General features: G+C 43.0%; 1 protein-coding gene across 16 annotated transcripts in view; it reads right to left on the reverse strand.

Moving 5' to 3' along the window:
• Positions 1-12,846, reverse strand: part of LOC103676028 (LIM domain containing preferred translocation partner in lipoma) — a 644,793-nt gene that overhangs the window by 506,870 nt on the left and 125,077 nt on the right. The window contains exon 3 of one of the 16 annotated variants that reach the window (XM_040621459.1): positions 9,481-9,577. The exons of the other annotated variants lie outside the window; for them this stretch is intronic. The gene's annotated coding sequence lies outside the window, so the exon portion shown is untranslated. The remainder of the gene's footprint in view (positions 1-9,480; positions 9,578-12,846) is intronic. 16 annotated transcript variants of the gene reach the window in all.

Below are 12,846 nucleotides of genomic sequence, written 5' to 3' on the forward strand. Positions count from 1 at the left end.
TTTGGTAACTTACTTTGGAACTTCTTGAGAAGATCCTTCACAGGTGCTGAACCATCCTATCCAGCCTGGTAAATAGGGATGCCAAAGTTACTCTCTTCCACTACATCTAGAAGAAACTTAGGTTCAAAAAAGGCAAGTGAATGGCCCAGGAGCCTCCTGAAATAAATGGCAAGATCAGGTTCTCCATCTAAGTTTTCTTATTCTAGAGCAAGGGCTCTTCCCACTCTCTGCATTGCCTGAGAAGAGTCGCCTGGAGTTCCCCTCAACTCTCTGTACATCGCTGACTTTTAGTTGCTTCTTCATGACACATTATGACTCCACCAAGAAGGCCGTCCATCAGCTTATACTTGGGGGCACACTGTGTATGCAGGGGTCGGTTTTGACTGCTCGGTGCTTGGGCCATACCAGTGCTTAGGTATCTCCACGATGACTAGCGACCATCGATTGTCAGATGTGTCACAGGCAACCTGTTACTAGTCATTGCTAAAGTCCTAAAGTTCCAAACGAAGTGTTTTTAGTTAGAAACCACCACTCTTTCAGGTTTATCCCTATGATATTGTCACTCACACTTCCATGTACCTCCTTCAGTGGGAGATGAAGAGGCAGCGTTACGGATGGGTCTACAGTTATTCCATTTAACCTGTGCCTGCCTTCCCTTGGTCCCAGCCCACGGGGTGCTGTTGGACAAACGTAATCCACGGTCACAGTCTTTGATGAGGAAAGGCTGAGGACTACTGCTGTAGATAAGGAGAGCAGAGTGCCTTACAGCAGTTGGCTTTCCTAGAAAGAGAAGATAGTATCTGAATTCCCTACTGACTGAGTAAACCTCCAACACCAGTCCTGAATTTGTCCTATGGCCTGACGTTTGGATAATAAAACTCAGAATGCCCTGCTTGCAGTCCCTAGCTGCCTCACTAAAAAAGTCTGCCCAAAGTAACATGGGTGCATTTGCTATTACTCAATGTACACACACCCACACCCACCCCCTCACACACACACACACCTCAGAGCACAGAACAGATCCAGTCTAGTACTGCAGATGACTAAAAATATTCCACACTTCATTCGGTACAGGTCAGGACAATTTATCCTATCAGTGTCTAAGAGATAAACACAGTCTTACAAGTTTTAATGATGTTAGCGTGACCATCACTGTTATCAACTTACCTCACAGGACTCATATCTCATTGTTTGCCTCCCTCACTAGATTGTAAGCTCTCTGCAGTGAAGGACTAAGTCTTCGGTCAAATAAATATTTAATGAGCACCTACTACGGGTCAGGCACTAATCTAGCTGGTGGAAGTACAGCAAAGAATGAGAAAAGACTCAATGTCTGCACTCCTGGAGCCTACAAAGGCAGAACATTCACGAACAGGTAAATGAACACATAATTTCCTGACAGCAATAAATACTTAAAAGAAAAATAAAATAGGGTATAGGAGACAGGGAGTGCTTAATGCGGGGAGAGGTGTTGTTATTGACATGACTTCTACTTCTAACCATTGATTTGGAGCTTTTAAAAGAATACCTATGCCTGATCTCACCCCCAGACATTCTAATTTAATTAGTTTGGTGGTGGGCTTGAGCAACAATGTTTTTAAGGGTATTCCTGTGATTCTAACATACCATCAGGGTGGAGAACCACTGGTATGCTTAGTTGTGAAGGTAAACAGGCCCCGGCTTGAAGCCCACCTGTTATGTACCATCTGTGTGATCTCAGGAAGATACTTAATCTGAGTCTTGGTGTCCCTATCTGTAAAAATAGGGTAATAATAGCAATGCACACCTTTTTGGGTTGTAAGAATGAAACGATACATGCTATATCTATGGCAGAGCGCCTAGCACCTGGAGAGGACTCAGTTGGCGTTGGCCGTGAAGCACTGTTATCTTTATCAATTAAAAATACGCACAGGGGCTGCATAGTAGGGGGCTGCAGGTCCAATCTGGTCCTTCGCTGAGTGTTGTTTGCCATGTACAGTGTGGACTTTTAAAGAGCTTTACTGTTGCTTTTAAGAGCCAAAGCTGAGGTTACTGAGTGAGATCACAAATTGCATTTCTCTCCCTACACGACGAAGTATCTCTCATAGTATTTTTTTAAAAATTTCAATGAGTTGTCAACAATTAAAAACATAAAGCTCTCATGTAAAAATCTGGCAATGTGGGACACCTGGGTGGCTCAGTCGGTTAAGCGTCTGCCTTCGGCTCGGGTCATGATCCCAAGGGTCCTGGGCTGGAGCCCTGCATTGGGCTCCCTGCTCAGCGGGGAGTCTTGCTTCTCCCTCTTCCTCTGCCCCTCCCACCCCCGCTCATGCACTCTCTCTCTCTCTCAAATAAATAAAATCTTTTTGAAAATATCTGGCAATACATTCCCACAGCCAGTAACTGATGAGCACCAGTCAGCCGCCACCTTTATCAGAGAGAGTTATCCACGTCCCCCACCACACCCTAGAGCTCTTGCCCAAAACGCACACTGACTGCGGCCAGGACCACTCGCATTTCAGTCGCACATTTGCGCTGTTATCTTCTCTACAGTAAGGAGGAGAAAAAATGTTACCTGAACCCAAGACTCCTAAGTGGGAAAAGGAAAGCTAGCTGAAAGGGCTTCGTGTTTCAAGAAGTCACGGGAAGTACTTGCCTGTGGGAGTCAAGGCTACTTCTGTGTATTAACTATGCAAATACTGTGTGTCTGTGTCAAAACCATAAACCTTGCATGTCGCCTGTTCACTCTTTCACGTCACTTATCTAGCCCTGTAGGCAGAGAACCTACTGTGTCCCAGGCACTGAAACAGGAGCTCGGCAAACATCAGCTCCGTAATCTCACAACTTTGAGAGGTACTTTCCATTATCACCATTTTCAAAGATGAGGAAACTGAACCTAGGAAAGAATAAGCAATGGTCCTGGGGCATATAAATAATAAATGGCAAAGTTAGCTATGGAACCAGAACTGTCTGACGTCAAAGCCGACACTTCTTCCACCCGGGAACTATTTAAATGTAATTTAACTATTGAGGAGAACAACAACCAGATGGGACAAATCTGGAGAGAACACCATCACTTTAGAACAGTACATCTCTCTCTCTCTCTCTCTCTCTCTCTGGCCAATGTACTCGCAGTTCATGCCACTAACAGTGAAGACCTTCCCAAGAAATTTCTGGCTACTATGTCTTTCAGGCGTTGAGAAACCTGCAGATTACACAAGGAAACCTGGTCCTCTCTTTCTTTTGTCCCATGTAAAGATTGTTCGACTTTGAAATCTGTAGTCAAACAGATCACAAAAAGAAAACCGTGTTACTGTGTGTGTGTGTGTGTGTGTGTGTGTGTGTGTGTGTGTGTTGTTAAGGAAGATCAAAACCAGTGACTGGATGGAAGGATGAAGACACATTCAGGTTGATCTCAGTGTCTCTTTGCTGAAGCCTCCCTCGTTTCACCTTGTCAGAATTAACTTGCCCGAGATTCTAAAACGGGTTCCGTGTATACACCTTAGATCAGTACATCACATCATTTTTATGTGTTATGTGTCAACATCCCACCAAATTAGAATTCTCTGAAAAAGACAACTATCTTTTATTCACTTTCATGTACCTGCCCCAATCCAGCCCCACCACCAATGTTAAGCACAAAACATGGCACATAGTCAGATGCAAAAATAAGACAACACGTGAAGATAAGATTGACCATTTTCTAACCACGTTTAAATTAATGCCTATTTAGTATTAGCACCTATAAAGCAAGGTTTTGTGGGGATGCAGAAATTAATTTTTTTAAACTTCAATTCAAGATGCGCACCATCTACTGGAAGAGAAAAATGTACATCCGTAACCATAACGCAGAAAAAATTAAAATTAAATCTTCTAAGAGATACAAACAAAAAAAGTTTTGGCAGTTGACAGAAATGTGCAAGATATGAAAATTCTCAGAATTTTGCTCTAATCTATATTTTAAGTGGTCAATTAAAATATATCTAACCAAATAAATATGCAATTTCTTTCTCTGATAATTTACTGACATTTCATTTTTGAAGTTGCTGACATTTAAGTATCAAAAGAGCTGTTAAAAAAGGTCTCAGCCATAATGGGGAATTCAACTTCTTTTTTTCTTTTAAAGGAAGCTTAAGGGAAAGTAGCTCAGTATTTCAGCAATTCTAGAAGAGCTTGACTTTTCTGACAATATAAGTGCAAAGAAACTTGAGTCAAAACACACAAGAAAGAAAAAGATGCTCAAGATATTTCAAGTCTACAATTATTTGCTGAACACATGCTAAGTGCCAGGAAATATGTTAAGCTCTCCAAGGAAACAGAGCTCAGTCTTTATTTGGGGTAACAGTGGGGTACTGGTCCAGGAGAAAACATTAGGATATAACTTTATGATAAGCAGCATAGAAGAGGTGTGGGCAAAAGGCTATGAGATTCAAGGGGGAGAGAAATTATGTAAATTAGGAATTCTATTGATAAATGTGGCATAGCACTATGAAAAGAAAACTAAATTGAGTAACTTGGCATTTGCATTATAATCCCGGTTTTGCCAATAATTTGGTGACAGAACTTGAGCAAGTCACTGCCTACATTTCAGACTTCAGTTCCCCCCATCATTAAAAAGGAGACATACGGCCCTCCCAATGGTCACATTCTACAAATCTGGGTATTAAATTAAATAACCTTCTGAACTAGAATTATGGCAAGAGAAAGCAAGTTTTCTACTGTGTTGTTTGAATCCACTTGCCCCCTTAGATATGAGTCAACCAAGAGTTTCAAAAGCAGTAAGTCTAGCAGCTTTTCGTATTTTAAGTGAGTGACTAAATTCTATGTTGTTTCACCCTAAAGCCTGAAGTACAAGATCAGTAGGGGACATATGAAGGCAGGCAGATAAGTGGGATGGATTTCCATCAGGGCTCCCCTCCATTCCATGGCATAGAAGGTACAGGGCAATTCTAGGTCCAGTTGCCATCAGGCAGTACTGATTCAGTTGGCAGGAAAAGTAAGAATTTTATTGCCCATCAGAAATGACCCCAGGGGCGCCTGGGTGGCACAGCGGTTAAGCGTCTGCCTTCGGCTCAGGGCGTGATCCCGGCGTTCTGGGATCGAGCCCCACATCAGGCTCTTCTGCTATGAGCCTGCTTCTTCCTCTCCCACTCCCCCTGCTTGTGTTCCCTCTCTCGCTGGCCGTCTCTATCTCTGTCGAATAAATAAATAAAATCTTAAAAAAAAAAAAAAAAGAAAGAAAGAAATGACCCCAGTATACCTTTCCAATGTCATCTTCCACTCTTAATTCCTTTCAAATCCTTATTAACAAGTCTTGGTCAAACTTGCCTTACCAAATCAGAATCTCTCAGGAGGGTGCTAGAAATCTGTATTATTCATAGCAAGTGATTACAATGATCAGGCAAGTCAGGGAAATCCTATTACAGAACATTCAAGCTACTCATTCTTCACCACAAATGCCCCGCTTCTTGTCCCTTTTGTGTGTTTCTTGTGTTTCTACCACTTGCCACGTGCTTCTCCCATCTCCGGCTGGTGAGACACATTTCTCTATCCTTCAGATCCCAGTTAAAATGCTACCCAATTCCACTACCCAGAACACTCTCATGAATGTATTTCTTATTTCCTCTATTGCACAATGAGCTCTTAGAGATCGGAGATGGGGTGTGAGCCATTCATTCACTCATTCTTTCATTTAACAAATATTTATAAAGCATCTACCAAAAGCCAGGCACTACTCTAGGCACTGGTGACATAGCACCGAACAAGACAAAGTTCCCTATTTTCATGGACATTCTGGCAAAGGCATTGGCAAACTGTGGCCTGCAGACCAAATCTGGCTCACTGTATGTTTTTGTCAAATTTTTTTGAAACATAGCCACACTCAATTATTTACATATTGCCTATGACAGAGTTCAGTATTTTACTCTTTATACTGTAATATTTATATTTACTTTATATTGTCAGATAGCAGAATGAGTAGCTACAACAGAGACCATATGGACCTAAATATTTAGGCTAAAATATTTACCATCTGTCCCTTTACAGAAAAGTTTGCTGACCCCTGTTCTAGTATATCCTTCCCACATAGCACTGTGCCTGGTTGACAGTAGGCAATTAATAGTTGCTTAGAGAATAAAATAAAGGTGGAAAGTGAGAATAAGATCATAGAAGGCAGGTCCTAAGGCAGAATCTCTTTCATCCAGTCGCCATCTTCCGCCTTCATTACACAACACGAATTTTCATCCGGGATAGAATGATATGAGCGATGCTACAGTTCAGCATGATTAGAAAGGGAAGGGGGCAAGCTTTCAAACCTATGGAAAAGTTAAGAAGGTCACAAATTTGCTATGTCTTCAAAAGTCATTACTATTTTAGGCTCATTCGTGGCTCTAACAGCTGGCCTGGCAAAAAAACATGACAATAGCTGTGCTGCTGTCTTTCTAAAACTTTCGAAAGTTTGGGGAGAGTTGTTACTGTATTTCACTGGTTTGTTTGCCTCCCTACGATGCACCTTGGGGAGGAGACCTTTGCACCTTTTGGCTCGAGCTAATGAAAAACTCCAGTTAAGTGGAACACAAACACACAGCTGCACCTGAGGAAAACCCCATTCTGTCAAATACCAAAGTCAAGTTCAGAGATCCAGTCTTAGCTCCAGATCCTAAGAATTGTCTTCTTTATCACATCTCTATGCAAACCCTCTCGCCTTTCACAAAGCTTCTGAAAGGATCTGAGAGCCGTGCTGTGTGCGGGCTGCCTTTCAGAGGCTGAGTCCCTATAAACCTGGAAGTGGAGAGCTGATCTAAAGCTAAGGTTTTACAAGCACGGTGTGGTGTGGTTTACTGCAAAGAGTAACAGTTTCAGAGCCAAACAAGCCTTGATTTCACTGAAGCTTCGCTACTTGTTAACCATGTACATTTGGGCAAATCATTTAGTCCCTACCAGTCTCCGCCTTACATTATGGAAATAACACAAGTGACATTACAGGGCTGATGTGAGAACTAAGGAAGACAGGTAAGTCCTAAGGAGAGTTAAGTGCAAAGCAGCTTTCTCAGAATCAAAAGAAAATAGGTTTTCAGTAACAGCTGGTCCCTTTCTTCCCATTTTATCCAGTATCAAGTACAACACTGGTCCTCACACCTCACAAATACCTTTGTATAATATACCTAAAGTCCCTAAGGCATTAGAATATTTTTTTTTTTACTCACTAAATCTGGAAAGATGGCATCTCTACATCTTTGACTCTTTCTTAGTCCAAATTCAAGAAAAGTCTTTCCCTTCTGAAATTACTACCCAGAAGTGATATAATAGCTCTTGTTTATTCTATCTCCTGGTGACTGATTTCTAGAACAGTAGTTGAAACAACATTCCCCAAAATGCATTATATTAACAGCATCCCCGCATGCTGATGAACATCACAGAGTGGGTTCTCAGGAACATCCCTCCAGATTTCCGAGCGAAACAAAAATGGTCAAGTTCTAGTCATTTCACTTTCTGGTTCTGGTGCCCTTGGGCCCTGTGATCCCCTCAGTAAAATGCAACAAAGAAATTCCTATGTTCCCATCCAAACAGTCTCCATTCATTTTACAGATAGACGTGGACGGGTGAGGAGATGAATGTGGGCGACAGATGAAGATGGAGAGAGATAAATGAGAGGGGAAGGTGAGAATGGCCAGAGGATGGATGATTACACGGATGACTGGATGGACTGGTGGGAGGAGGGACGGGCGGGCACATGGACAAGTGGGGGGAAAAGCTCAGGCAAATGTACCTGGCAAGATGCTAAGCAGACAACAGAAACACAAAAAAAGAGGCGAAGACGTAAATCCGTGACAAAAAGATCAATCTCCAGACTAAAATACCAGCACAATTCCCTCTCCTAGCCTACTGCTCCTTAAATCTCCATTTTAAAACATCCAAAGGCCTCTTCATCATTATGTCATCACATCCCAAAATGTGGTAACTGTAATATTACATATGTGCCCAGCAACAGAAAATGAATCCTTTGGGCAAAACAAATTTACCACAACCTCCTAATAAGAGAATATAAAAAGTATTCCAGAAGGCATAAAGCAACTTATCGAATGCAATGCATTCATGAGACGAACCATACTGTTTTTCAACGTTTCTCTAATTAACGTTACGTTAATTAAGAGAACTTGGCCTAATAGATTGGGTTGCAGTCAGAATTTTCTCAAATTAACAATTCTACAGGTCTAACTTTACCTTGACTGAGATCTTAACTCAAAGTACTGCTCAGCTGCAGCCCAATACATTTTAACTTAGGATAAAATAAAAGATGCCGAATTCTTCTACTGCAAAAACAGTGTCGGCCGCCTCTGCCCTTGTTTTATAGCAGGTTCCCTTCCTGGTAAATAGGAAGCTCCGTTTACTGTGCTACAGAAAAATGGAAACAATGGTCAAATATTTCACAAGACATGCAAATGCATTACTCACATAAGACAAATACGATGTCACGATTAAAATGTATACTTCTGAAGGGTGCGCAATGACATCGGAAAATGTTTACAACATACTATTAGATAAAGAAAACATGTAAAAATAAACACATATAACATGGCCCCCCTTTAAAAAAAGAATAGTGTGGTTATATGTGTAAAACATAGAACAGCAGTGATCTTGGATGGTGAGTATGGGTGTTTAAGTTTCTTCTCCATACTTTTTGGCATCTTCATTTTCTAAAATGAGTATAGTTAACTTATGATTGAAAAAGAAAGGTTATTTTGTTTTAGGAAAAAGACCAGCACCTGTGCTAAGAAAACAAATAAGAATAGCTTATTTGGGTTTTTTTCCATTTACAGAATAGTTTCCTATGCATGAACTCATCTGATCCATTCCACAGCTCCAAGAGATGGGTTTGAGGATCCCCACCAACAACCAGGCGGTCCAGCTCATCTAGCAAACTGGGACGGCACACGCGACTCAGAGCTCCCTGGTGCTACGGCCGGCTTTACAATGACCATTCATTTACCCAAGGAAAAAACTTGGCTTCTGGGTTGTTGGTTGTTTTTTTTTTTTCCTCTAACAGGGACTCCAAAACTGTTGTGCTCTAAAACTACCCCGAAGTACGAACATCACATCTTATCCCAAAAAACAAACAACAATCACAAAAAAAGAAGGAAGGGAGGAAGGAAAGAGAAGAGAAGAAAAAAGAAAAGAAAGAAAAGAAAAGAGAAAACCCACATACAACACACCTGGGCCCCTTAGTACATTGCCCCACAATGAGAGGGAAAGACCCTGTTCCAGAACAACAAAATTTCCCAGTTGCTCTTTTCATAAATGTATAAAGCCCATTATCCTAGTGGGACCAGTCCACTCTATTAAGGAGATGTCCGGGCACCATTTTTAGAAAGACAAAGTCTGACCTAGATAAGGAAATCTGAGACAAAGATTCGAAAGCTGCTTCAGGCGACAGAATGCTGGGGAGGTTCAGTGTCAGCGTGGCACCGGAGCTCCAAGCTAGCTGGTCTTGAGATGACTCACCAGTACCGCTGTGACACCTTCCTGCCCCGTTCCTCAGACAGGTTTTTCCATTAGAATTACTGACTGTGTGCTCCCCGGTGAGGTGCGAAGATCAGTTCTGCAGTTTTAAAATGGGGAAGATATGACTGAGAAGCCGTAACACAGATTCCACTTAGTACACTCAGAAAAGCCCGAGGAGAGGGTAACCTCAGCTGGAGGAACCATGGGCCCCACTTCACCCCTACCCCTGACCAAACTCACCAAAATCTGTCTGTTCTGGACTGTTGACTAATGAGTGAATGGGGTCTGACAAAACCTGGTGCATTACTGAAGGCAGAAGACAGACTAATTATGTAGGGAATATGAAGAGGAAAAGGCTGGGCCTGCACAGGGCCTGGGGCAAGAGAAGAAGGTAAGTCTCTGTGGAAAGGTTGGAACCTATAGGATAAAAAGACTGGCCTCACCTTTAGTGGGGCCGAGTGAAGAACGCCTGCCCTCAGTCCCCCTCCTGTGGAAACTTCTAGAATGGAACCCATAGCCACATACATGTAGGAACAAGTGTTGCTGGGCAGAATAAATACTCATTATGGGAATGAGCCTGGAGAATAAAAGAAGCAGATGGTCAGGACATTGAGCCTTTGTTCCCTTGCAGCTTCATCCAGCTTCCTCTCCAGCTGAGGCCACAGCCTTTTGGAAACCTTCTCACTCTCTTTCTGCCCCTCAGTGTGGCCTTCTCATCCTGGACCCAATGGATGAAGTGTCTTTGAAACAGCTTTAGCTCTAAGCACCACAAGCCATAAGTAAACTCATAACGGTAGATTTTAATAAGCAGGGGCGCCCACTGGAATTACCCAGAAAGGTTTTAAAAATGTAAATGCCCAGGCTCACAGCCAAAGATGTAGGGATGCAGACTGAAATCTGAATTCTGGTAGAATTTCCCTAACTGATGCCAGTCCATGAACTCAGTGGGAAACTGCTGCTCTGTGGAGCATTGGCCAACTTGGGTACTCGAGAGCACCTGGGGTACCTGGGTAAGAGTCCCCAGGAGGGTCAAGTGGCCAGTAGGTAACCTGTGCTCATGGTGGAAAAAAGGAAAGGAGAACCGGGGAGTGACTGCGGAGGCAGCGAGGTTTCCCAAGGTGCCAGACAGCGGCCGCCAAGAGAAGAGCAGTGTCATCTGTCAAACATCTCCATAAAAGAGGATCCACTTAGGACCCCAGGAATGAGGTAAAGAGGGAAACTGGGGCAGGATTTAGGTTTGGCGGGGATAGGTTTGCAAGAAAGGCATTCACCTTAGGAAGGCTAGTTAATCCATCTACAAAACACGTGCAGTTTGTGATCCTGAGAAAATACAACAGGAGGTAAAGGTAGTGAGCATACCGGCTGCATGTTGCGTTCATATTGTTGAACAAAAGGCTCTGGATAGAGCGCGAATTGGAAGGAATTTGTCACAGGCCCCCAATCAAAGATGTAAATAATCCATCATGGCGACTAACTTGCTTCGACAAATCTCCTCAGCTAAACAAGGTAGAGAGCTTAACTAGTTACAGCTCCCTGATTTCTTTGGAAGTCGAAACCAAGTGTAATTCAGTCATCTTATGAATCCCTTAAAGTAATCCCTATTGTTTCACTTCAATATGAAATCCCCGATATAAAACACAGGAATAAGGTAGTTCATGAAACTTGGTCCAAGTGTCCTTAGATAACGATCTTTTTATCTGTTTACTGTTTCTTCATTTGTAAAATGAAATAAACTCTTCTCAGTAGTATATAAAAGAATAATGTCCTAGAGAGTTCTCAAATAATGAACACCTAGCTCTAATTGCTAAATTAACTATTGACCTATATTTTTAAAACCTAATATACCTTCCTTTGTTTTCTAGAAGCAATATATAGTTCCTCATTTACATCGTCAACCTGTTCAACTCCTGATTGGCAAGAATCCCTTCTGCTTTATCCCAAATTCCAAACATGGAATTTATCTATTTGATGAGACTCTCCCACCTCTATTACCATGAAGGAATTCAGGGCTTCACTTCGCAGATTTCTTTATCCTGTGACATTCTCTAAGAAGTATGGGAGGGAAGCAAAGAGTCCAATGCTCACTTGTGGTTGTTATTTCTGAAACAGGGGCTGATTCTTGCACCACGGACCTTGACGACATTACACAAGACTTGCCTACTCCAGTCTGAGTTATCTAAGTGTGTCCTTCAATTGGTGTTTCCCAAGCAGATTAAGCAGCCTGAATTGCAGATTGACTTAAGCATTCTCTGCTCAGAAAACTGTCCCTTCTTCCCACACTATTGCCCTGTCCTACCCATTTTTCCCCTGAAGGAACCATGTTGCGATGTGCATGAGAGTTGAGGGCAAGGACACCGGTATTAGCAGAGCACCTTTCTACCTCCCTTTTAGCCTTGTCAAGCAGGCCTCCCCTCCACCAGCCTGGTCTGCAGTGGAGGAATGAGTGAGTTACGAGAAGGAACAGGACATGTGCCACTCGGCCCCTTCCCCTGGAGTTTGGGATTTACCTGACTGCTGGAAGCATATACTCCCTGCTGCTCAAGGTCAGGGACTTTATAGGCATTGTCCCCTCCTGGGGAGCTGTCCCATGCAGGGGTTAGCTGGAGGAAGAGGGAAACTCTGATTCAGGGATGCTGCAGACATAAAGCCCATTATACAACCTAGTCTTTACCCCCAGGTGCCTGACCGATGCACTACTTTCAACTAGGTTTTAGATGGGTACAAAAGAACAGCAGGCACAGCAGCAAAGGAAGCTGGGACTGAGGCTCAGGGGCCAAGGCAGAGGCTTGGTCTTCATTAGCCTCCTCAGGCCCCGACGTATCCCCTACTTTAACCACACTGATGGCAAGTGCGCACGGGGCCTCATGCTTTTCGTTCGTCCTCAGAGTACCTTCCCGAACACTTACCTGGCCCTGCCCTGACCCCCAGCCTTCTCAGATGTAGCCAACCTCAGGGATCCCTTCATTCTCCATGCATTATCTCTTCTGAGCTTTTGGTCTTTGGTGCTCTGTAATTACAAAGCCATTTAAAAGTGCAAGACACATCTCTAGGAGGGTCTAAGTTCCTTCATGGTCAAGAGCTGAGCGCCCTTCCTCTCCACGGCCTCATCCTTTGTCACAGGTTACCTAATGTTTATTGAAAACATACTATTCACCAGGCATGAAACTAAGGGCATTATACATGATCTCGTTTAACGAATAGATACAGGAAGTGGATAGAGTTATTCTCTAGAAGGAACAGGATCTAGGCTTAAAAAGGCTCACCCTTCTAAGCGCATGTTGCCGTCTCTGGTTTAACTACGGGGATGTTTGTAGAGGTGAGGCAGAAGAGCAGACAGGGACAGGAAGTGAGAACCAGGGGGCCAAG

Source organism: Ursus maritimus, unplaced genomic scaffold, assembly GCF_017311325.1.
Source record: "Ursus maritimus isolate PB19 unplaced genomic scaffold, ASM1731132v1 scaffold_4, whole genome shotgun sequence".
NCBI classification, from domain to species: domain Eukaryota; kingdom Metazoa; phylum Chordata; class Mammalia; order Carnivora; family Ursidae; genus Ursus; species Ursus maritimus.